This window comes from Diceros bicornis, chromosome 9 (assembly GCF_020826845.1).
Source record: "Diceros bicornis minor isolate mBicDic1 chromosome 9, mDicBic1.mat.cur, whole genome shotgun sequence".
Classification (NCBI taxonomy): domain Eukaryota; kingdom Metazoa; phylum Chordata; class Mammalia; order Perissodactyla; family Rhinocerotidae; genus Diceros; species Diceros bicornis.
The window spans coordinates 36,558,713-36,583,712 of record NC_080748.1 but is presented as its reverse complement, the minus strand read 5'-3'; the positions used below and the strand labels follow the sequence as shown (position 1 = coordinate 36,583,712).

The following is a 25,000-nucleotide window of genomic DNA, read 5'->3' as shown; positions in this document are numbered from 1 at the left end:
TTTCATTAGAGAAATTTAATAACTTCTTACACCTATCTGCAAAGGAGATGGGGAATGAAACTATGTGCACAACAAGTTATAAATGGGATTTTGATAGCTCACATTCTCTGCCGTTACAAGAAAAAGAACAAAATAGTTAAAATACAGAAATATTTAAAATTTTTCCTCCCTCACATAAAGCAGCAGCTTAGCTGAGACAGGTAATGAGAACTTAAGCTAGTAAGGACTACTTACTAGTGATTTTAACCACCATCAACAGGACATATCAAGACAGCAAGAAATCTTTACAGACAGTAAACTTTAGGAGGACATTGCAGAAAGTTGTACATAACATAGGGGAGGAAGAAATTTTCCTCTACCCTTCTAGGTTCTTCTTGCTAGTCTAAGAATTAAATTGACGTGTGACAGAATAACAGGAGAAATTCAAAGTTTATTAACATGTATACATAAACCCAGGAAAACTGAGTAACTTGCCAAGGCCTGAAACCACCACCTTAAATATCATCTTCAGCTAAGGACAAAAGAGGATGTTGGGGTAGTGGTTTGGGACTTCAAAGGGAAAGACAGCAATTTACATGGAGATGGAAAAGCAAATGTTTGGTAAACAAATGTTTGCCATGCCATGCAGAGAAAATGGAACATGGAGAGGACATTGTCAAATGGGCCTTGCTAGGTTCCTCCCTGTCTACCACACCTACTTCATATTATACTATAGTTATCTATGGTGATAGCTCCTTTCTGGAACAGGCCTTCTATCTTAAATTCTTTTAGGCATTTAGGGGGAAGGTCAAAGTTTCTTCCTGAGTCTTTTGTTCTTAAAAATAATCATCCCAAAGAGACACATTTTGGGGTAGCAAATTCTGCTCCCCTACAATATTTAAGACTAAGTATCTTAATTTTCAAGAGGTGAAATCAAGTTTAAGTAAACAGAAAGGGAACCTATTTTTTAAATATTAGGTATCTTATTCAATCTACAAAAGTCTTGGAGAATACCCAAGAGCAAAGAGGTCCTAGGAAGAAAACTGTGCCAGAGCCAGTGGGCGGAAGCCATGGTTTTCCTGCTGATTCTGTCAACACTGGTCACAGGAGGCTACCACTGGAGCTAATGCTGCTACTGAATGTGGATATTGGATATTGTTGTTGCCACCTCACCCAACTCTTTAGTGCTTGCATCTTTGTGTCACTAGTGACCCACTCAAAATCTGGAGTGAATGCATCTAATTGATGGAGTGTAGGTCACAGTTTCATATTTTAGTTGCAAGGTTAGTCCGGGAAATTGAGTACCTGGCATTTTTGAATCTCATAAAAGAAGATGTATCTTGCCTGATAAGATAAGGGATCTCAAAAATATGACAAATGTGTTCAGGTGCTGAGTTGTCAAAAATAAATAAATAAAGAGAGACAAATGTGGTCTCAGCACCAGCCCGTTATCCTGGTTATATTATCAGTTCAAGATGGAAAGACAACCTATGCTTACAGAAAATAATTTATGTTAGGCAAAAATTTTAAGGAAACAGATAGGAATTTACTTTTTATGTAAAAATATAATTATTTTATTTAAAGAGCCAAACTTTTGTTAATCAAAAAAAGAAACAAATATGTAAAGCCTTCTTTCAGTTGGATCTATAGTCTACAAAAGACCCAATCTTTCTTCAAGGTGAGTTACTTGTCCGTTACAAGGGGACCTGAATAAAAATGCAAAAGAAAAGTATAATGTATTGTCATTCAAAATAAAGATATTTCTATCTTAGTGTTTACTTCATTATTTTAATGGAATAAAATTTCAACCATCAAACTGATGAATGTCAATGTTAGCCTCAGATTGTTGAAAAAACCTGACACAGACATCATCTGGTTAAACCCAACGAGATTTATTTATCTGTAAAATGCGGAAGTAAGACAGTGTGATCAGATCAGCAACCTTCTTTGAGACAGAGGAAGATATGGGAGTCAGGACCCCAGGAGCCTCAGCAGAAGGCACACAGGTGCAGGTGATGACATCTGAGTCAATGAGAATCACCTTACACTTTCATGAAGCGCAGATGCTACTCTTTAGGCCCAGTCTCCTGTCCACAAGATGGGTCAATGCAGGTCACAGCCTCACCTGCATAACGGCTGAGGATGTCAGTCCTGGGCAGGTGCACCTCATCAGACTCAGGGTCATGCAATACTTGATATAATTACCAGGTATTGTACACAGAAAAACTAGGCCTGAACAAACTTCCCATGCATCACCTCCAAGCTAAAACAGCTTGAGCTAAGAACCCTCACAAATTCCCTGTGTTAGGTTCAGAACAAGGGTGAGTTACACAGAAGTCTCTGAGAGTTATGCTGATGGGCACTGCAACCAATTATTTGGGAGCAAGTTGGCAGGGAGACGAGCAGCTTTAATAAACCAAGCATTTTAAATAGCAAGATAAAGCAAGGTAAACTATTTACAAACTGATTATAAATATCTAAACACTAAAAAAAAAGTAATAATATAGTGCTTTTTGTAGTGATTTACGTTTTCCAAAATATCTTTGCATAGCAAATTCCTGCAAGGGAATTGAGTTAAATTGTAGTACAAATTGAGAACTAGAGAGATAAAATGATTTGCATAAAGGGAATAAAAAGGATAGTGTTAGAAAAAATATCAGAAATTTGGTCTTCTAATTCCTAACCTGATGCACAATGCACTATAATGCGTTGTCGCTTGACATAGATTCCAGGCTGGCAATCCAAGGATTCTTAGACAATTCTGAAAAATATTAGGATTGCAAATCTCAGGCTAGTCAAAGTTGCATTTAATTTATTCACTTTATGATATAATAAGTAGAAATCTCAGGGCCTCTATCTGTGAATTAGAACAGAGTTAGAACTATATCATCCCCAAATAAACTTGTTTGTTATTAAGGGGATGGCACATCTAGATTCAAAAAATGTCATTCATCTAAACAGAGTGGATAGAAAATGTATGCTGGGCTGATTTTTTAAAAAAATAAATTTGGATAGCTTTTAGTACTGATAGGAAGTCCAGACTACAATCCTTTCCTGGTAGAACCACTATCTGGAAATTGACTAAAAGGTAAACTTCTCCCCAAGAGCTACTTAATAATTACCAAGCAAGTTTTCAAGTGAAGACTCAACGAAAGGATACTACAATAAAATTAGTTATTCTTCCATAGTTCAAGCTAATTGAGTTTATCCTTGGGGCCTCCCCACTTCCCCGTTAAATGCCCTTTCCTCTGCCTCCTCAATTGTACCCAGATCAACGTTCTCAAGCGGCTCTAAACTAATACACAGTCAAGTATTAACCCATAAAATTCTAAAAATTACCACTCTAATATTATTTGCATTTTAATAATTGGAGGCTATATAATAACTAAACAAAGAGTTCCTAGATTTGCTATTTGAGACCTAGATGAGTGTCATGGAAAATATTTTTGCTTAAAAGGTCATATATAGCATTGTTCAAATTATACAACCTTATAGCCTACTGCCTGTTCATAAAACTGTTTCAAATTTGGAAAACAAAGAGAAAGTGTGAGCAAAGAAGAGATATAGAGAAATAAGACTTCAAACAAAAATATATAGGCTGCATCTTAACATGTTCCATTTAGATAAGGTTTTTACACCTTTATTAAATATTATTACAAAGAGTATGCTATTTCATCCTCATATAAATTCTGTGAAGGGAATAAGGAAAGAAAGAAAACAGACACGTGCTAAGCAGGAGTAGGTGGAGCTACAGGAAGTAACTATTATTCCCATTTTATAGGTGATAAAACTGAGACTCAGGTTCATGTTCAACAAGCTCCAACTAGGAATTGATTACATATCTCACATGGAGTACTTTTACATATACTGTCAGTATAAACCTTCACAAGAATTGTTAAGTTAGGCATTACTATCTCTATTTTATAGATGCAATGATTGAGGCAGAGAAATAAAGGACCTCTTTAAGAACATGCCTGGAGTATTGGCTCTTATGTCCATTAACCAAATCCACTTTCCCTAATCCTCTAGATACCTCTAAATACCATGTCATGGACCTATAGTCATGCAGTTCGCAGTCTGTAAATGACTTAACGAGGATTTTTAAATCTCCTGACCCTACAAGCAGTGCTCTTTCTACTACACTCTGTCAAAATAATGACAAACATCCCAGTGAAAAAGAGAAATTTAATTAGGCTGCTTGTCTGCAAGAGGCCAAACATCTGGACATTTTAAACTAACTCGATGGTTGACTGAATTTTTTTTGTTTTACCCAAATCTGAAAAGTGAGTTTACATCTATTATATATAGAATTGTAACAGCAAAGAAAAATATAACCAGAATAAACAGCAGGGTCCAGAGCCATTTTTATGTTGTTCTAGCTGAGAGGGATAAAAAATATCACGTAGCTAAGATCTAATATATAATACTTTTAGCCAACATGTTTAATATGTAAATAAACAAATGGAAGGCCACATAAACATCTCTTATGCAAAATTAGAATTGGTAAACAATATTACAAGCTCCAGCTCCTACATCCTTTGTCCACAATATAATTTCTACCAAAAACAAAAGAGGAGACTCACTAAGGACTGTGCCATAAGGACAAAGATGAATAAACAAGGGAAATAACCAGCCTTCAAAAACTAATCCTGCCTAGTTCTCTCAAGGATTGTTTTCTCATTTTATTTTAATGACTACTTAATCAAGATGTATTAATTTTTCCCTGAAATGGTCCAAAAAGTCAGGATTGAAATTAAAGCAATTTGAGATCAACTGGAGAATATTTTAAGGGTAGGAAATCTTAATAAATATGATTGATGAAATGACAAATTCTGCAGCAGTTGAGGTAAAGCAGAATATGAAAACAATTTAAACAAAATATGCGTTTAGGGCTTTCAAATGACAAATCATCCACATGTGCTAAGCTGTGTAATAGGGCAACTCTTAGGTTTATGAGGGATGCTCACTGTGACTGCAGGGAGCTCTAAGTTTTCCCAAAGGATGCAATGAAACCCTCAAAACATTCTTAAGACAAAATTAATGTTAATAGATACATATGTTGTAATAATATGAAACCACAAAACAAAACAAAGAAACCATTAGTGATAGAATACAAATTCTATTACTTGGTACAGTACTAGGTATACCGCAGTTGTCAATTTAAATAATTATTGATGAAGAAGATATTGAAATTCCAAAAACTCTTGGGTACATCTAGCCAATATCGGAAATACTATATTCCATTTCATTTAGTATTTATAGGAAAACTGCATTGACTGTTTAAAAATAATTTTTACAACAATCTGTAATATATTATAATGTCAAAAAAAGTAGCTCCCTTTTCAGAAAACACACTGCCTAAGAAAGCTAAGTTGCTGGGAAGTGAAAGATCTATTGAACATCCAGTTAGAGTAAACCCAGCAGGATATAGAGGTCCTGGGCTATGACATCAGATAGACCTGACTGAAAATCCTAGATACACCTCAGGTCTGTGATTTTTTATCTAAAACTCCCCCCCAAAAAAATGGAAAAAGAAGAAAATTTTTTCTTTTCCAAAATACATTTGGTGACAAAACCTAATCTCAACTGATGTCAGGTTATTTATTTCTGAGACTTTACGTATGCTAGTTACTGAGAATATTCATCCATTACTGGGTTTGATTACAGGATGTATCCAGACTACACTAGGGGGTTCCATATTATGAAGCATATATACTGTTTCAGCTTTCTGAAAGTTGGACAATTTTGATTTCATAAACATGTTGATCCACAAGGGTTTGTAGTAAAGGGCAGGACCTCTCTCTGTATATTTTTGTTTATGAACACCATGGCATTGGATAAGTGGCTTTACTTGCCTCCAGGATAATGACACCTTATAGGATGTGGGGAGAGCAAAGAAGGTCATGTTGGAAAGTGCCGGGGCCACACTGTGTACTCATTACACGGTAGCTATTACTACTAACAGAGTGCTAGGAAGTATAGAGGCCAAGAGTACTACTTTTCCTCCAAGGACCAAAATTCTGTACTATACAAACTGTGTTTCTTGAACTCCTGAGTTACGTTTTGGGGATACGATATGGACTTCTCAGTCTAGAAGTGGAAGATGGATGCTTACAATCCATGCCTTGAGAGTACATGGAAAGGACACTTTACACCAAGTGGTTTGAGTGGTGGAGCTCAGAGACAAGTTTCTGGAGGTTCTGCCTGAGCTGAGTTTCAAAAGAAGAATGGGACAGAAGGAGTAAGCTAGATGAAGGAAAGCCATCTCGTTTTTTCAAGCATTGACCAAATATCAGCAATCTCACTGAGAGAGAAGATAGGGTGGAAGTAGCATGATCAACATTCCTGGTTTGCTAGGGACTGCCCCGGGAAACCCACATTCCTGGGCATACTGAGACGACTGGTCATCCTTGGTGGAAGCAGGATATGAGGAAAGACAGCGAAAGATTAAGTTGGAGAAGTAGGCAAGAGGTAGGTAAGTATTCAGACTTTTTATTTGAGATTGTTTTAATAAATGTATATGGCCAGAGAAAGCACATGCCCTCTTAGTGCCTAAAATGAGAGCTTAAGTACCACAATTAAATAAGAGAGACCTATATCTCAGAGCATCACAGCTGGTAATCAGAAACAAAGATGCACACACCCCTGACAAGGCAAGGAGAACAGAGGGGAAGCCATCTCATGGGTTACAGATGCAGAGGGAAGCGGTGAGAGAAAAATTTTGCTTTTAACAAAAGAAAATATTTGAAAGATAAGTAAGACAACACATTAACAGTCACAGATTGGCTATATCCCTGGATCTCTCATCTCAAATAAAGGGTTTTAAGATGACGTCATAGTTTTCTTTTTTTTTTCTTCTTTAGTTCACTTTGTCTATAGATTTCTGTTTAGAAGTTATTGTATATTAACTACTTGTGCCATATATTATTTTTAATTATGCTATGTAGACATTTGATTGCAGACACAATTAGCAAATAGGAACTATACTGATTTAGAAATATCAAGAGATATTAGGGGTCAGAATTAGGAAATAAACTAAGAGTTCCATGCTATGTCTGATGAGACTACCACACTCCTCAGAAATATAACCTAAATTTTCATCTAGTGGAAGAAGCTTCAAAATCCAATCACAAGGTCATAGATGAACCTGGAAGATTTCTGGAAATGTACTTGCCAGATTTTACCTGTTTTACCATTGGGAATATTCCTGGGATTACATATACGCCGTTTTATTAGGTAGAATTTATAACGGAAAATATGGTTGTCCTGGAATAGATTCAACACAGGATGAGTTGGGGATGCAGAAGTGATGAAGTGATGCAGGCCCCTTACATAGAATTGCTTTACTCTATTTCCTCCGCCTGGGGAAAATCCTACTCTTCCTTTATAATCCAACTTAAATAATTCTTAAATCACATTTTTCCCCACAATCCTCAGGAGAGGCTTATCAGAGGCTGGATAAAAAAAAATAAACAAACAAAACCAAGAAAAGAAGAAGCTCAGCATGGCATGTTGGGGTGACATGAATACTAGAAGATCCAGATAATAAGAAGCATTGGGCCCAGACTACTCAGCACTCTTACCGAGCTAAGATGTATAGATTTTCTCATCTGCAATGGGAAATCAACTAAGGATTTAAAGCAGGACCATAATGATTACCTGAGTTAGGGCAGTAGTAGACGAAGACAGAAAGGAAAGGATTAATTTGGAAGACATTAGGACAATAGAATCAATAGGAACAAGAGGCTGCCTGCATGAGGAGGAGAGCTAAGGCTTATTCCAGGTTCCAATGCTGGGTGCCTAAAAAAACATCTATCCTCTGAAAAGAATGTAGAAATGAAGAGCTGGATTAATTTAAAAATACATTGCGTTAGGTTTTTTCTTGTCGGATTTTAAATTGTTAGCAACTGTAGGACTCCAGTCTTTAATAATAACAAAGAGTAACAGTTTTCAAATGGCAGTTAGTGAATCAGAAATTTCTGGGGACTTTGTGAAAAAAAATACAGATTCCTGTGCCCCAATCTCACAGATTCTAATTTGGAAACTCAGTGAGGGCCCTGGAAATCTGCGTTAAAAACAAAACAAGGGGCCGGCCCAGTGGTGTAGTGGTGAAGTTTGCATACTCCGCTTCGGCAGCCCAGGGTTGCCAGTTCAGATCCCGGGTGCAGACCTAGACGCTGCTCAGCAAGCTATGCTGTGGCGGCATCCTATATACAAAATAGAGGAAGATTGGCACAGATGTTAGCTCAGGGACAATCGTCCTCATGCAAAAAGAGGAGGATTGGCAACAGATATTAGCTCAGAGGCCATCTTTCTAACCAAAAAAAAAAAAAAACTCCAAATCCCCAGATGATTCTAATATGCAGCCAGGTGTGGGAAACACAACTATGTGCCTCTGCCTTTGGCTAGTTAAAGATCTCAGAATTCTAGGTGAATTTTTAATGAATAAGGATGCTGAAAGATGTGAAATAAAAATAACAGTAAAGTTGTAGGTATCAGTAAAATTTCAGAGTCAGAGCATAATTTTGAAAGAAAAATAGACTTGTCTTCACACACATGGAGGTCTAATTTAATTTAGTTCCCATTACCTTTTTATTTTTAACTTGGAGCAAAAATATATTTATTTTTCCTTTAATTCCCTTTGTAGTCTTAAATACCTGCTCTGTAAATGAACTTAGGCTTTTTATTCAAGATTGTGTAAAATAGCTGGGGACAATTTTTCTTCTTTTTTTTCTGTTCCATAAAAGTATTGGTTCATTAAATTATAACTTTAGTAAATGCTCTTATTTAATATTTATTGAGTATAAACAATATGTCAAGTGCTGACAAACTATAGTCTTTTCACAGCAAATATAATATAGTTTTTTCATTTCTTACTCATGCTCCAATTTAAACGTCCTCATTCCTTCCTTGGTAAGCCAAGGAATCCTTCTGTTTGTGTTTACTGTAAAATTTTCAGGCCAGATATCTTATTTATATTTGTCATGAAAAATTTTACACTTAAAAATAAGATAACATGAAAATGGAATAAAACAACTTTAATTTCTTAGAACATGAGACAAAGTATTAGGGAAAAGAAGGCAATTAGAAAAGGCATTAAGAACAAATTATATTCATTAAATCCCCTGGCGTTATTCCAAATGGAAATTCTTTTGATAAGAGAAATCAATGTTATTATGACTCAAGAATAAAGAACAGTAGGATGAATCCAGGGTAAATATTAAGTTTCAGAGTGCTAAGTCATGTATAAAGAAGTTTGTTTAAGAAGAAGAATTACTTCTTATGTCCACTGGATGCATCCATGTAGATATCCAAATTTACCAACTTCTTGACTCTGGAAATTAACCAAGATTCTACCAGGCACTATCCTCGTTGGCTAACACATATGTGTCTACGGGGCAAAGAACTTGAAAAGACTCTCAGCTTTCAGCAGAAACTCTGACAGAATGGTGACAAGAGCAGTCAAATGCATGGAAGTAGAAAATGACCCATACTCACCTCAGAGCTATTTCAAGCTTTCCAAGTATACGTCCAAAATTACATCTATCGATCTTTATTTTCAGGGATAGAAGACAGACAGTGGTTTTCAGGAACTCCTTAAAATATGTAGAATAACTGTAAACAACATCTTCTGGATAGAATTTCTTTTTGAATAGAGTTCCTAAAATGGACCAGGAGGTCTTTTCACCTCTGACAATACGGACAAGCAGATAGACACTGTATTACAGGGTTGCCACTGGTCATTAATTTTCCCAGTCAGGATGACCAAGTGGACTGAGTCCAGTCTGAAGACTAGGTCATAGTCAAGTCTAAATTTGGCATCCCCTATGACTGTCCTATTAACCTTAGATCCATAAGTTAACCCATAGCAGGCAGAGTAGCCCAGCTGAGCGTATCAAGCAGAACCCATGCCCATTTCACGACAAGTTGAAGGCTTAGAGCCTATTATTTCTTGGCTGAAGGAAGGTCAAGAGTATCCCAAATTAAATCAGGAAAACAGAATGGTATGAGTTTACTACTTAGACTACAGGAACAGATCTGACACCCTATGGAGAAGAAAGGGCAAAGGGTAAAGCTGACGGGACAAATTTTATGGCAGGGTGACAAAGAACAGCAGGGAGTAAGAGGAGCACTCTGAATTCTGTGCAGAGTTCAGCGGCAATGATCCACGGGCTCTCAGAGAACTGGTCTTCTCACAGAAGCTGCATCGGCAGTGCTGGTAGAGCAACGGGACTCCTTCCAAAAGTTTGAGAGCAGCAGTTTACGAAGCTGCCAGAATGGAATAACATAAAGCAAGACTGTGTGTGATCACTTGTACATCACCCCTGAGTATTTCCAGATACAACCAGCTAGATTTAGTGGGAAAAGAGTGGTCTTTATAACAGAGATGGGGTGAGAAATTAGCGACATATTTCATTACTACCTTAAGCAGGTGAGGCCCAGGACCATTCAGATTGCAGAATTTTGTGGATGTCATCTGACAATATAATAATAATAATAAATAATTTCCCATAATAATTTTTAAATAAACTTTTTATTTTGGAATAATTTTAGTACAGAGTTCTTGTACTTGTCATGCAGTTTTCCCTAACATTAACATCTTACATAACTGTTATATTTGTCAAAATTAAGAAAATAATAGTGGCACATCACTATTAACTAAACTACAGACTTTATTCAGACATTATCAGTTTTTCCACCAATGCACTTTTACTGTTCAAGGGCCTTTTACTGCTTCAATCCACAGTAGCACATAGCAGCATGATTTTATTAAATTACAGAGTAATCAATTCAAAAATACATACTGTGTATCTAAACAGTGTGCAAGACTATTCTCTTCAAGGTATTACAGTCTAATAGGAAAAAAAAGCAAAAGAAGTCACAATTGTAGCATCTTATGATAAATGCTGTGATAGGATCAGGCACTGTGGACTCTAGAAGCACACAAAGAAGGCTAAGATAGCCTAGGTAAGGTGACATTTTGTCTGAAATCCCCAAACAGGGATAAGAGTTGGAAGGCAATTGACTGAAGGTAGAGAAAGCTGTTCCAGGTAGAGGAAACATCTTTTAGGTGAATAAGTCTTTAAAAAGTTCTGTATAGGTATATATAAACTGTATACATAAATGGCTTTGAAAACTTGCTTTTGTTCAAATTTTCATAAAACATTATCTTTTTCATCCTCTTGCAGCTGTGAAAACACTTAAAAAATCAATCATTAAATGTGGCATAGGTGGTTCCTGGTAAATTCATAGGTATTGACATTCTCTAGCCTAATTTATCTTATTCATTCTTAGTTTTGGATGCATAATCTGGTGGTACTGACTATCGGTTCTCTATTTTAATATATGTTTGTATATTCTTTTAATGTTAATAATTTATCACAACTATTTTAAATTGTAAACCCCTAGGAGGCAATAACCTGTTATATATCGCCAAGTGACTGATTTAATTCCAGATACCAATGGTGCTTCAATAAATACTGTTTAAATCACTATTTTTCCCTTGGTAGATATGGGAAACAGGTGATCGCCATGCATGTATGTGTGTGTAAGTTTTGAGGAGAGAAAGAGTGATTGAGTTCATTGTTTTTTCTTCTGAAAAAATACTGTGTTGATAATGATAGAATGAAAGAAGATAGAATCTGAGCTCCTGAAACTATAACTGAATGTTAAATGGAAACATAAAATGTTTAGTTTAAGATGGCAGCCAACTAACAATACCTTAATTTCTTCCAACTTCCCATTAAAATACCAATGAAGATATCCATGTAATGCTTATAAATCTTTAAGCCAAATCATTCCTAGAATGATATTGTAGTTAAAAGAAAACACATACACATATATTTCATGTCTCTAAATGTAGTATCAAAATAACCAAAACCCTTTACATGTATTTCTTGAAGACTGCAAAGTAAACAGACTTCAATATTTCTCATTTCTCTTTCTTTTTGCCTTCACATACCACAACTGTTCTATCTATTTTCAGAAATTCATCTCCTCAACTGAAAGAATTCCATTCAACTGTCAACAACTGTAAAGCATCTGAGATTTTACCCTACTTTCAAGCTAAGAAGTTAGCCTCCACTGTTTCATGGATGCTGGCAGAAGATACGGTACTTCTGGGTCAGAGATAAGAACTGTTTATTACTCACAGCAATAGTAATGGCTGGAATGTCCACATTATTGTACGAGTTTCCTGAGTCCCAGTTCCAAAGAAGTGATGCAAAGAATGCCAGATAACAAGCCAGTGGATTGTCTGATAGGAGAGGAACACTGAACTTAGGGAACAAAAATATTTTATAATGCATACCTGTCCTTTGCCCTATAGAGAGATATTATCTTTATTTTACTGGACACTAAACAGACTTTTCCTTTGCTCCAGAGGGAGACACTATATCTAGCTACCAGGGCCATCCACTAAATATTATTTCAAACATAGTCTAGAACAAAAGACAGTCAGTGCCTTACTCACAAGACATGCAAAAATGTGAGCCCCATGGAGAATTGCCTCCCTACAGTAACCTCTGCCAAATGTGTTTCTTACTATTCTCCCCTTCCCTTTTCCTATTAATTCTATCTAAAAGCTCAGTGTTCTATCTGGCAAGGCCAGACCCTCTATGAAGAGCCATGGAAGAGGAGAAATGGCAATGGGCCAAAGATGTCTGTGTGTGTGTGTGTGTGTGTGTGTGTGTGTGTGTGTACGCGCACGCGCGCTTTAGGATGAGACGGCGGTAGTCTAGGAATATCTATAAACTACAACTTTGTCTGTATCATAAAGAAAGAAGACATATCACAGTTGAAATGTCGATATGAGTCTATACGACAATGTCTAGGGAGAATTTTTATTAACTACAGTTTGAAGAAAGTACATTTAGAAAAACTTTTTCTTGTAAAACACATACATTATCTGCTAAAAAACAAAAACAAAGGAGAGTGGATATAAAATCTTTGATATAGCCATATGTTCACCTCTAACTCTGAGACTAAGATGATGTATCAGAAGATGTACTGAACAACGAATCCAGACTGTATCTCCCTAGCACTGTGATCCGAGAGAGGCAGGACCATATCATGCTTAAGAACAAAAGTCTGAATCCAGGTCACTTGCTTTAGTCCAGAATTTGCCAGTCATTAAAGCATGCTGTATCTTTGTGTCCTCATATATAAAATGGCAGTGATAATAATATATGCTTCACCGGAATCTTGAGAAGATAAAACGGACTGATAAACGTACCGTAGTCCCCTTTATTGGTGGGGAATACGTTCCAAGACCTCAGTGAATGCCTGAAACCACTGATATATCAGACCCTATATATACTGTTTTTTCCTATACATACATTCCTATGATAAAGTTTAATTTATAAATTAGGCACAGTAAGAGATTAACAACAATAACTAATAATAAAATAGAACAATATACTGTAATAAAAGTTACCGTAGATCTTAACAACCTCAGCATGTGGATTTTTTTTTCTTTCCCTATTAAGTCGAGAACTTTTACCTTTTCACTTAAAGGAAGCACTTTATGGCTTCTCCTTGGCATATCCGAATTGCTAATAACCACTACTCTTGTTATTTGGGGCCACTATTAAGTAAAATAAGTGTTACTTGAACACAAGCACTGTGATATTGTGAAAATGATCTGATAACCGAGAAGGCTACTAAGTAACTATGGGGAGGGTAGCATATATAGCGTGGATATGCTGGACAAAGGGATGATTCACGACTAGGGTGAGATGGAGCTGAAGAGCATGGGATTTCATCACGCTACTCAAAATGGCACGCAATTTAAAACATAAATTGTTTATTTCTAGAATTTTCCATTTAATAGTTTTGGACTGCAGTTGCCTGCTGGTAACTGAAACCATGGAAAGAGAAACTGCAGAAAAACGGGGACTTCTGTAATGTGTTTAGAACCACACCTGCAGAGTAAATGCTCAAGACATGTTAGCTGATTATCTTCTGAGGCAGCCCTTGCAATCACAGTACATCTTCTCCATCATCCTTACACCATCACGACCACTCTACCCTTGCCTTCCCAGTGAATCTTTCTATATTTATTCTGAAATTACAAATTCTCAGTATATTTGTGTCTTGTGTTTCAACAATCTTGGGAGCTTGGTACTTGGAAAGCATTAAATATATTGAAAAAAGGTAAAATAATATCTGCGTGTGGTGGGTTTTAAAGCAATATAATCATCCCTAACTAAAAGAGAAACATAATTTGGTTTTTATTTAAAAACAATTCCATTTTCTCAGCAATTTCCTAGTTATATTTCTTAATTTATATTCTAAACTTTTTAAAGTGGAAAGTCTTAATCATATAGAAAAGTACAGTTGACGATATAACGAACCCTCACCCAGCTTGCAAAACTATAAATAGGGCCAAACTTATTTCCCAAGTTACTCTTCCAGCTAGTCCCAATCTCAGATATCTCAGCTGTATCCCAAGCTACTCTCCATATTCCAAATTATTTTGAAAGAAATACGAGACATCCTAATTATTTCATCTCTATATATTTAAGCATGAGAATCACGTCTAACCTAACTACTCTCTTTTATGAACTGATGTATGCTATTCGACGTGTCTAGCAAACCACCTCAGGATTTAAAATTTTACTTCAAATATAATAATTTTTGTCTTATTTTCTTCATTCCATATTTCTCCGTTATATTTTCCATTCTAATGTCATTTATACTTCTTAAAACAGCATTATTGAGGTATAATTGATATACAAAAACTGTACTTATTTAATGCATACAATGTAATGAGTTTTGACATATTTCTACACCCACGAAACCATCACAACAATCAAGGTAATAAACATATTCATCATCTCCAAAGTTTCCTCATGCCCTCCCCAAACTTTTTTTGTGGTAAGAACACTTAAAATGAGATTTACCCTCTTAACAATGTTATTTTTATAATTTTTTATTTTATTTTATTTTTCCCCCAAAGCCCCAGTAGACAGTTGTATGTCATAGCTGCACATCCTTCTTCTAGCTGCTGTATGTGGGACGCGGCCTCAGCATGGCCGGAGAGGCGGTGCATCAGTGCGCGCCCGGGATCCGAACCCGGGTCGCCAGTAGTGGAACGCACGCACTTAACCGCTAAGCCACAGGGCCAGCCCTTAACAACATTTTTAAGTGCACAATACAGTATTCTTAACTATAGGCACTATGTTTTATAGCAGATCTCTAGAACTTATCCATCTTATATAACTGAAACTTTAAACCATTGAACAACTTTATATCTCCCCCAGCAACCACCACTCTACTCTCTGCTTCTAAAAGTTTGATTATTTTGATACCTCATACAAGTGGAATCATGCAGTATTTGTCTTTCTGTGACTGGCTTATTTCACTTAGCATAATGACCTCCAGGTTTATCCATGTTGTCACCTATGGCAGGATTTCCTTTTTTTAAAGCTGAATAATGTTCCACCGAATGTATATACCACCTTTTCTTTATCCATTCATCCATTGATGGACATTTAGGTTGCTTCCATATCTTTTCTATTGTGAATAGTGTTGTAATGAACATGAAAATGTAGATATCTCATTGAAACCCTGATTTCAATTCCTTTGGATATATACCCAGAGTGGGACTGCTGTATCATATAGTAGTTCTATTTTTGATTTTATGAGGAACCTCCATACTGTTTTCCATAGTGACTGCACCATTTTACATCCCACCAACAAGGATTCCATTCTTTATTTCCAAAATAGATTTCAGAAAAACAGTGAAGCACACAAAATGTAACAATGACACTGTTATTAAGATGCAGTGCAGTGAACACACCTTAGAAGAACATAGAGTATTACATATTTATGATATATGAGTAAACATTATATTTTCTCTACTGAGGAAAGCATATTCTAGCAAAACTAAGGCCAAAAAAATGATATATGAAAACTATCGAAATAAAAATGCCATAATGGAAGTTAAGAGTGTAGTGGTAGAAAGTAATAAGGACATTTAGCCCTGGTTTGAGAATAGCTTTGTCTAGAAAAAAGCCATTTAGGAAAAGGCAGAAACACAATACTCCAAATAGTGGATGCTCAGAGCTATAGTCTTTCACATTCTTTGCTGGGAACAAAGAAGAATTACATTCTGGCTATGCGACTGTAGCAAAAATAAAGACCTTGACGTCCAAAGAGCCTCAGCTCAGGAGAACAGAATAAAATAACTGAGAAGTCCAGGAATTAATCTATGAACTAGGCATATCTATTCTGAGAAAGGTAATCTGTCAGGATAAAGGTGCATAGTCAGGGGAGGGGGTGCAAATAGAACTAAAAAAAATCTATTTGCAAATGTCAACCAGAACATATGGCTTAATTTTGAGTAACTAAAAAGTACACTGGGCTTTTTAAACTATCCCACAAAAGAAATGACAATTATCCTGAACAGAGTTATATATATGTGTAAGCGTTTGAGGGGGGAGGCATTCTACATAAAATAATAGAATATTTTATGACATCTATTTATTGCCATCAGATATATGCAAAAATTATGGCCTCTATGGGGCTGGCCTGGTGGAGCAAGTGGTTAGGTGCACGCGCTCCACTGCGGCGGCCTGGGTTCACCAGTTCGGATTCCGGGTGCGCACCGACGCACCACTAGTCAGGCTATGTTGTGGCTGGCGTCCCATGTAAAGTGGAGGAAGATGGGCAGGGATGTTAGCCCAGGGCCAGTCTTCCTCAGCAAAAAAAAAAAAAAAAAAAAAAAAGGAGAATTGGCAGATGTTAGCTCAGGGCCGATCTTCCTCACACACGCACACAAAAATATGGCCACTAAAAATTAGAGTAGGGAGACGTATTGAACAAATTCACTATCAAAAAGGCAAAATAAAAGAGAAAACTATATTAAATGAGAAAAGAAGGAAATAAAACCAACAATGAAATAATCTACCATCATGCCAGCTGAGACAAGGTTGGATGTTATAAACCACAACTTCAGTAATGGGTGGTACACAACTGAACAGCTCAACCAGAACACAACAGAAAAGAAGAAAGGAATGAGAACCTCGAGGAAAGAAAGTGACAGTTCTGGTGGACTTAGAATGGTGTCCCAAACGATAGAACGGTGTCCCCAACTACAGAATGGTGTCCCAAAGGAAAAATAAGAGGAAACGGAATGGAAGCAAGAATCAACTACACAACAGGAAACAAAGAAAAAACTGCTCTAACCTGAAGAAGAAATTCAAGTTGACAAGATAAAGGTTTTTAATACGATTACTAAAACTCAATTTAAAAAAAAATAATCAGGTAGAGTATGGCCTTCATGAAAATTTCAAAATTAGAGAAATATATACAGGTAAACAAAGAGAAAAATCAAATTAATACAAGGGTTCAAAAATAAAATCTTCCTCATAAGTATTTCCTAGAATATTAAGTTTTTAAAAAGAAAGTATTGCTTCTAGAATTTGCTTGATATCTCTTTTACATTTTTTCTTAAAGATATTTTAATGTAAGTAATATATGTACATATTAAAAAGTCACACTATACATTAAGAGATAAAATGAAAATTGAATTCCGTGCTTCACTCTCTGGTCTCCTGGCCCCTGACCTGAAGGTAAACAATATTAGCAGTTATTTGTGTATCCTCCACTAAAAATAGTACATACTTATGTATAAGATAGATAGACAAATTTCTTACTTTAATACATGCTTATATAGAATTTCCTATGCACTGAGAACTGTTATAAGCACTTTAAAAATTATCTATCTTATATTATTCTGTATGTACTATTTGTCATTTTTAAGATAAATTTACAAATATATGTTAACAGTTTGTTTTCCTGTATTAGACCATACAGATTTGTGCCATTCTTTTTAACAGTTGTGCAGTATTTCATGCCCACAGAATTTTTGAGGTCAAATATTATAACCCAAAATGCTATACCTAGCCAGCTTATTATCATATTTATTTCTGAAGTCAACAGAAAACCTTCTCAACTATGCAACTAAAAAAATGTGCCAATTGTATAAATTCTTGAGAAGATTACTTATGTCTACAGCCAAAAATAGACCTCTCAAAATCAAGAATGCAATAATAAAGAGGCCATATTAACAAGAACTAAAGTGACTACTGGTCCCAATTAAATTAATGGGACCAATACTTTTATAAAATGATTACAAGTAACTTATTAATGTTATAAAAATAATAGTAGAAGTTGTGATATATTAACAATAAGACAAATCTTGTGTAATATGAAGCCTTTGGCTATATTAACAAAATCTCTAAAGTGGTAGACATGGGCACATATATTGCACAAGATTATTTGTACACAAGAAGGAAGAAAATATAATATCTACTGTTTTAATTTCTCCAATTAATAAATATGGTTTTAAGAATACAGTTGTAATATATGAAGTTAAAAACAAAAAGAAATAAGAAAAAATGAATGAAACATATAACAGTAAACCAAAAAGTATGTGTTAAAGAAGATTTAAAACAATGGAAACAGAAAACGAATGCAAAAAATAAAAGCAAAAAATAAAAAAGATAATACTAATAGTGAAAAAATATTTTTTAAAATGTTTGGAAGCTGTAATATCAATGAGTTAAACTTTTGTATTAAAACTTCAGTTCTCTTAATTGGGTATGAAAGAAAATCCTCTGCATATTGTCCACAAAATAATGCAGAAAATACAAAAATTAAAGCATGTGCAGATCTACATCAGCCTAGCACAAGTAAAAAGGATCTAAGAGTGAGTAACAATATTAACATCAAAGTAGAATTTAAGATTAAAGTAAATATGAAAAATATTCCTTAAAAATGTGTAATAATCATGAAACTGTATGTGCTGAAGACACAGAATTAAAATGTATATTTAAAAACTATTCAAAATGGTAGGCTTAATTGAGAGAAACCCAATTCAGATGACATATTTAACAATTATTAATAGATCATTTAGGACATGGGATAGATACACACACACACACAGACCCCATACACATTACAGAGGATAAATCTATTTTTAAATCTATCTTCAAATGCCCTTGAAACATATAGGCTACAAAATCTCAATAAATATTTTATGTAGGAACTGTAGAGCACACATTTTCTGAATGCAATACAATAAAACTGAATGTTTAATAAAAAACTAACTTACTTAAGGGCTTGCTTTGTATGTCAGACACTGTTCTTGGCACACTCTACAAAAGAGATAAATATATCTTCATTAGAAGCTATCATACTAGTAGGGGGAGACCGACAATAAACAAAATAAGGAAAATATATAGCTCGTTTTATGCAGATGAGAGATACAAAGAGAAAAAAGCAGGAAAGAGGAGGAGAGGGTACAATTCTGAATGGGGTGATCAGAAATGTTTTCATTAGGAAGATGAAATAAAGAAATATCTGAAGAAGGTGGAAGATTATTCCAGGCAGCAGGAACACTAAATTTACAATCTTTGGGGAAAATAGAAATTACCAGAAGTAATTCGAGCTTAATAAGGAAAATGGAATAAAGCATTGACTACAGTAAAAACTGAAAAAGATTTGGAGAAATTAGGATTTGTAAAAGTTCTATGTTCAGACAATTTATGGTTAAAAGAAAGCTCCATTGTTAGTTGTTGTTATTAGTGCCCAAGGAGCATACTGTAAATAAAAAGTATATATATATATATTTATATGGTTAAAATATCAGTATTATAATAAAAGAGGAATTTTTAACTTTGCTTGGGACTGTTCTAAATTGGTTTCCAGAAAGGTAATATTTTAGCCAAGACATGAAATACAGATCAAAATTCCAAAGCAGATGAAGGATTAATGTCAATTTAGACAAAAGGTGTTGAAACATGAAGACACAGAGACATGAGAAAGCATGCATATGTCTAATGTCACATGGCAAAAGTTAGATATGGTGGATGTCATTTACATAATTTGGAATCTCTTCAGGAATGGAAAGGAGAGTTTTAAGCAAAAATTCTTTTTTCATACCATCTGTCAGTTTACATTTTAGGAAGATCTATGGATGTTTGATTGAAGAGAAGGGAAAACACGGGTCAAAGAGGCTGGATAAGAGGCTATGCATGTGGTGTTGGTGAGAGATGATGAAGGCATGACCTGAGTAGTAACTAGAATGATATCTTCATTAAAAATGTCTACCAGCCTCTGCATGTTTGAAGATCCACCACTGCCAGCACTACTGTGATCTCCATGTGTGAACACGGTCACTCCCACAGATGTTCTTTCTCCAGGGAGTCTTCCTTTAACTAACTCTCAGAACAGGACAAGCCATGGTAGAAGGACTTCCAGATGTTCCTCAGCCAGTTCCAACACCACCAAATGTCATTCGACCAGTAATATCTAGCAATTAAAAATTGGAATCCTGTACACCTATTTTAACAGGTCTGGACAACTACTTGAGAGGCCACTGACAACCTGGCCAAGATCCTCATTTCTTCCCATTTGCTGAAACGCAAGCCCTGGATCTATCTGAAGATATCCATGGAGACTCCTTGGTCCCACATTGTATCTAGTCAAGGAAGACAACCTCATAATGTCAAAATATCTGCAGTTGAAGAGTGTCCCACTACAGTAAAAGATGCACAGGTATGCTCTGGGTTACAGATATTACTCATGGTTCATCTTTCCATTCACACTAATCATCTACTAATCAATTTCCCCTAAAAGGACCATGCCATGACCATGACACTACCTTCTAGTAACTGATCTGTTCACATCCTCCTCAGTCCTGAACAGTCTTGAACCATGATGTCCCTATGCAGTCATTGGGAGGAAATTATTTAAGATACATAGAAGTATTCTCCACTACATTGGGATATTGTGCAGGAAATTCAAGAATCGAGCAAAGGGTGGAACCAGATAACCTCTAACGTTCTGTCCAACTCTGATTATATGACAAGCTATCTGTCTTGTAAACCAATAAAAATTTTACTCTTGGGCATGTTTGAAAATATATCTACATATATCACTGCCATAATTTTACAGGAAATAGCAACTGCACAATCTGTGACCAACTCAACATGCCAAGGGATTTAATGTGATATATGACCAGACTCATTGGACTAGACTACTTTATTGCGTTCCCCAATATCAGCAGGCTGGTTGTCATGAGCTGGAAGTATGTTAAAGCTACTTTAAGCACGAAACATTAAAGAAGCAGACGTATGTTAAATACCTTTGTTTAACCCCTTTGCTCTATTTTTTCTCCTACATGTCTCCTGATATATACCTGCACTCCCCAATGTACCCCACCATTTACAAGCCTTATTTACTCTGCCTTAATTTGGGTACTTGTTAACACTTCTTTTAACCTTCCTTTTTGTAAGAATTTCCACTCCTATTATATAAGAGTATTCTTTCTTCCTTTTAATGTAACTTTTATATCTATCAAAGATATACACACATATGGTTTTAGAGAAGTCAAATAGTTCTCCAAGGCTTAAAATAAAATGTAGCTGTCCCCTCTCTTCCTGTCCCCAAGCTGATCAGCATTCCCCAGAGGTAGCTACTTTCAGCTCCTTTGGCTGTTTCTTCTGGTATCTACTTTTATGTTTCTAAATAACATGCTTTGGGGGCTGTTTCTCATTTTTTTCCATTTTAGGTATTACCTGTCGACTTCCTACCGTGAAAATTGAGGAATTTTTCTTTACCCTCTTTCTCTCCTTCTTCCTCACATGCAAAATTCCTATACCTCATCCTTCAATATAATAATATCTGTGTTTATAATATCAGTATTAGTATTCACTACTGCCTCTCTTTTACAATTTTTGGCTCTTCCTGAAGGTATTAATTTTCTCATTATTGCATGTAATTCTATATCATATTTCTATATTCTATGTTATAATTCTATATTTATCCCCAAACTCTCAGATATAGGTATAAATCCTGTCTAAATATAATGAAAGACATCAAGTACTTCAGAGATTGACTTTCAAATAACCTGATTTTTAACCCCCTTTACCCTCACTTTCTGAAAAACTGGTGCTTCTGATTCTTATGCTTTCTGGCATTCTGTAGTGCGAACCAGTTTGCTTCTGAATCTTCCCTGCCTCCTGCCCCACCCCCCCGATTTAGCCACACCTACTGACTTCATTTCCAGCTTCCAAAATTTTGTTGCTGTCATCTCATCTCTCCTTTTTCCCTGCCTTTCTTGATTTAAGCCTTGTCAAAATCCTTTTTAAACTGAAATCTCAAGGTTTATTCTTTACCTTTTTTTGTAAATTATAAATCTTCTACCCAGTACAGGGCATGCCTCTCTCGTGCAATAATTGTCCATTTTTTATGGCAAGGCTTTGATTGGGCATCTTAGACCTACATTTTTTTACAGCAAAATTTCATTTACTCTTTCTTGATTTTTCATGAGCATAGGTTATTAGAGTAGGCAAGGAAAACAATTTTCCCTAGTGTCCACAATAACTAAAGGTCTTGTTTACAAAAAGAGATCCATGAAATTCAGTGCCAAAAAAGGAAATAATTGTGAGTAATATTATTGAGCACTTGCTCTATCACAGGTACTGTTCTAAGTGGTTTACAGATATTAATGAACAAATACACTTGATCCTCATGGCCACCCCAAAATCTCAGGGTTTTCTACGTCAAGGAAGGAAGATGGAAATGATGGGCTCTGAAGGTTTAGTAGACCACTAGCCGTTCTGTTCTGAACAAATAATCTGAAAAACGTAGAGCTCTGGAGACTAAGAACAATTTATGTAACAATTTTATTATTCAGAAATTATTTTCAAATATAAAGTCTTAAGGATATTTTCTGAAATTGGAATAGTGTTTTTTTTAGTCATACTAAGCCATGCTTAAACATACATTTGTCACTACAAGGTCACATGTGGTCTCGCTCTCCAGTGTCCCTTAGCCTCATAATCTTGCTGTTCATTCTTACACTGTGTATACCTGCCACACAGGACTTGTCTGTTTCTTCAGCACTTCGTGCTAACTTTGACCTCAGAGCTTTAACGTAAGCTGTTGCGTCAGACCGGATTGTCTTCCCTCTTATTATTTATCTAGCAAATGTCTATAGATCTTACAGACCCTTCAGGTCTGAAATTTTATCTAATTTGCTTAGAAAAGTTGAGTTCCCAGGCTTAGGTAAGCCCCATAATATACTTCCATAGTACCTATATGTCTGCTTCACAGTACTGTGCATGTTTTTCATTGTTTAATTGATTATGTATATGTACCTGTCTTTTCTGCCAACCTATAACTTCCATGACGTCAGCAAACATATCTGATTCCTTTCTCCTCTTTAACTCTACTGTTTTCCCAACTGCTTATTATTGTGCCTTTCAACTAAGTAGGCCCCAATAAATGTTTGTTAAATAATGAATGACCAATTATTTTGTAAAATTAGCTACTTCCAGTGCTTAGTCATTTTCCAAAGATGGAAGATCCATTTTTTAAAGAAAATAGTCATGGTGGAGTGAGAGTAATTTAGGTAAAAGAAAATTCTCTCCTTCCTCTTCAATAGATTTTCATATTAAGTCTCCTGGAAATTTTGCCTGCTGTAAACCCAAGTTTTTCCCTCTACTTATTGTCTTGATTTTACAAAAAGACAGAAAAAAAATCTTTCTGCCATCAAAGAAGTCAAGATGTTCTATCTGAAATTACTTTGATCTGTTCTCTACGATTCTTGAAGTAAAGGAAGAGTTAGGAGGAAAAGAAGCATATTTTACAGAAATATGACTGAGAAGAGCTTTGTATCCTGCAAAAGTTATTCACAGTTCCAAGTAGCTCTTGAATAACAAAACCCCACCAGGCAAATGACCCCTTTTCCTGTGTGCCAATCTGACTGTATAAGACCAAAATTTTTTACTTACTAATGCTTAGCGGAAAAAATCATCCCCACTCAGCTTTCATGGTTAACCAATTGTCACTGCTCTACAGTCTTGTAAACAAGCAGAAGAGACAATTGGGATTCATTTTAGAGATCATTAGAAAAGAGCCGAGATGGACTTAGTGAAATTTTAAAAGTCAATACTTAATCAAGAGAACACATGCCAAAAGAGAGACCAGTATTTTCATCTGACAAACTAAATATCAGCTCCCGGACCATCATTGTAAAACAGAGTTGATTCTATAACTCCCAGCACACTCAGACAAAAATTTACCACTAAAGTCTAATTTGATTTCCTTATCAGGCAATTAGTATATTATTAAAAATTCACGGCAGGGTCAATCTCCTGTTGATTTGCATAATTAAGTTACCCTCTCTCAGTTAAATTAAGGGAGTTTTTATTCCTTTCTAGGGCAGATTTTTGAGGATGGAAAAGATTTTCTTTTTTACACCAAAAAGTAAGGTATCCGTGGCTATAGACATATTTTTTACTTTTAATCTTTCATAAAGTTCAAGCTGTCAGATTCTGGCAAGAGATGCCCAATTCTTTCTATTCCCTTCTCTGCTCACTCACTTTCTCAGAAATATCTGTAAATAAATAGCTGTAAATAAATAGCTATTTCTTAATACATGCTGAAAACTTACTTAGTGCTTCTTGAGGAGGTACTTGCTGCCTGTCAACAAGGAAAAGAAATAAATATTAGTGAAAGCCAAACCTCATGAGGTTTATAGCTTTGGTTTAGATAAGAAGGCAAAAAAGGGTTTTCCAGATTGTGTTTAAACCTCTTGAGTCTACTAAGATTGGCTGAAGATTTCCTCTTTAGGATTTTTGTTAATACTTTTGCAAGCAGTTTCTTGTGGGAGTCTGGCAGTCCTGATTTGGATCTTAGACCCAGAAAATTCAGAAGTACAAATCAATTTTTTAAAAGGTTAATTTGAATGATTATAGAACAGTGTAGAAAAGAAAAAATTCTTCCTTGACCATCTTAAGGTCCCTGACTGGGTCTGGAAATTAAACTGACAAAGACAGATTAACAAGAGAAAAGCATACAGATTTTACTGAATTTTTACACGGACATGGGGGCCTTCACAAGAGAATGAAGACCTGAAGAAGTGATGAGAGCAGGAAGCTTTTATACCTTTTAGACAAAGAAATAAAATACATTTGTGAAGAACTGACGAGACAAACTGGTAGGA

General features: G+C 35.6%; 1 long non-coding RNA gene across 1 annotated transcript; it reads right to left on the bottom strand.

The window, feature by feature from the left end:
* Positions 1-9,064: 9,064 nt before the first annotated feature.
* On the bottom strand, positions 9,065-19,163 carry LOC131410246 (uncharacterized). Its single transcript, XR_009221197.1, has 3 exons — positions 19,100-19,163; positions 12,132-12,235; positions 9,065-11,168 (listed from the first exon to the last, which is right to left on the bottom strand). It is a non-coding gene; the product is annotated as an uncharacterized LOC131410246 (long non-coding RNA).
* Between the last annotated feature and the right edge of the window lie 5,837 nt (positions 19,164-25,000).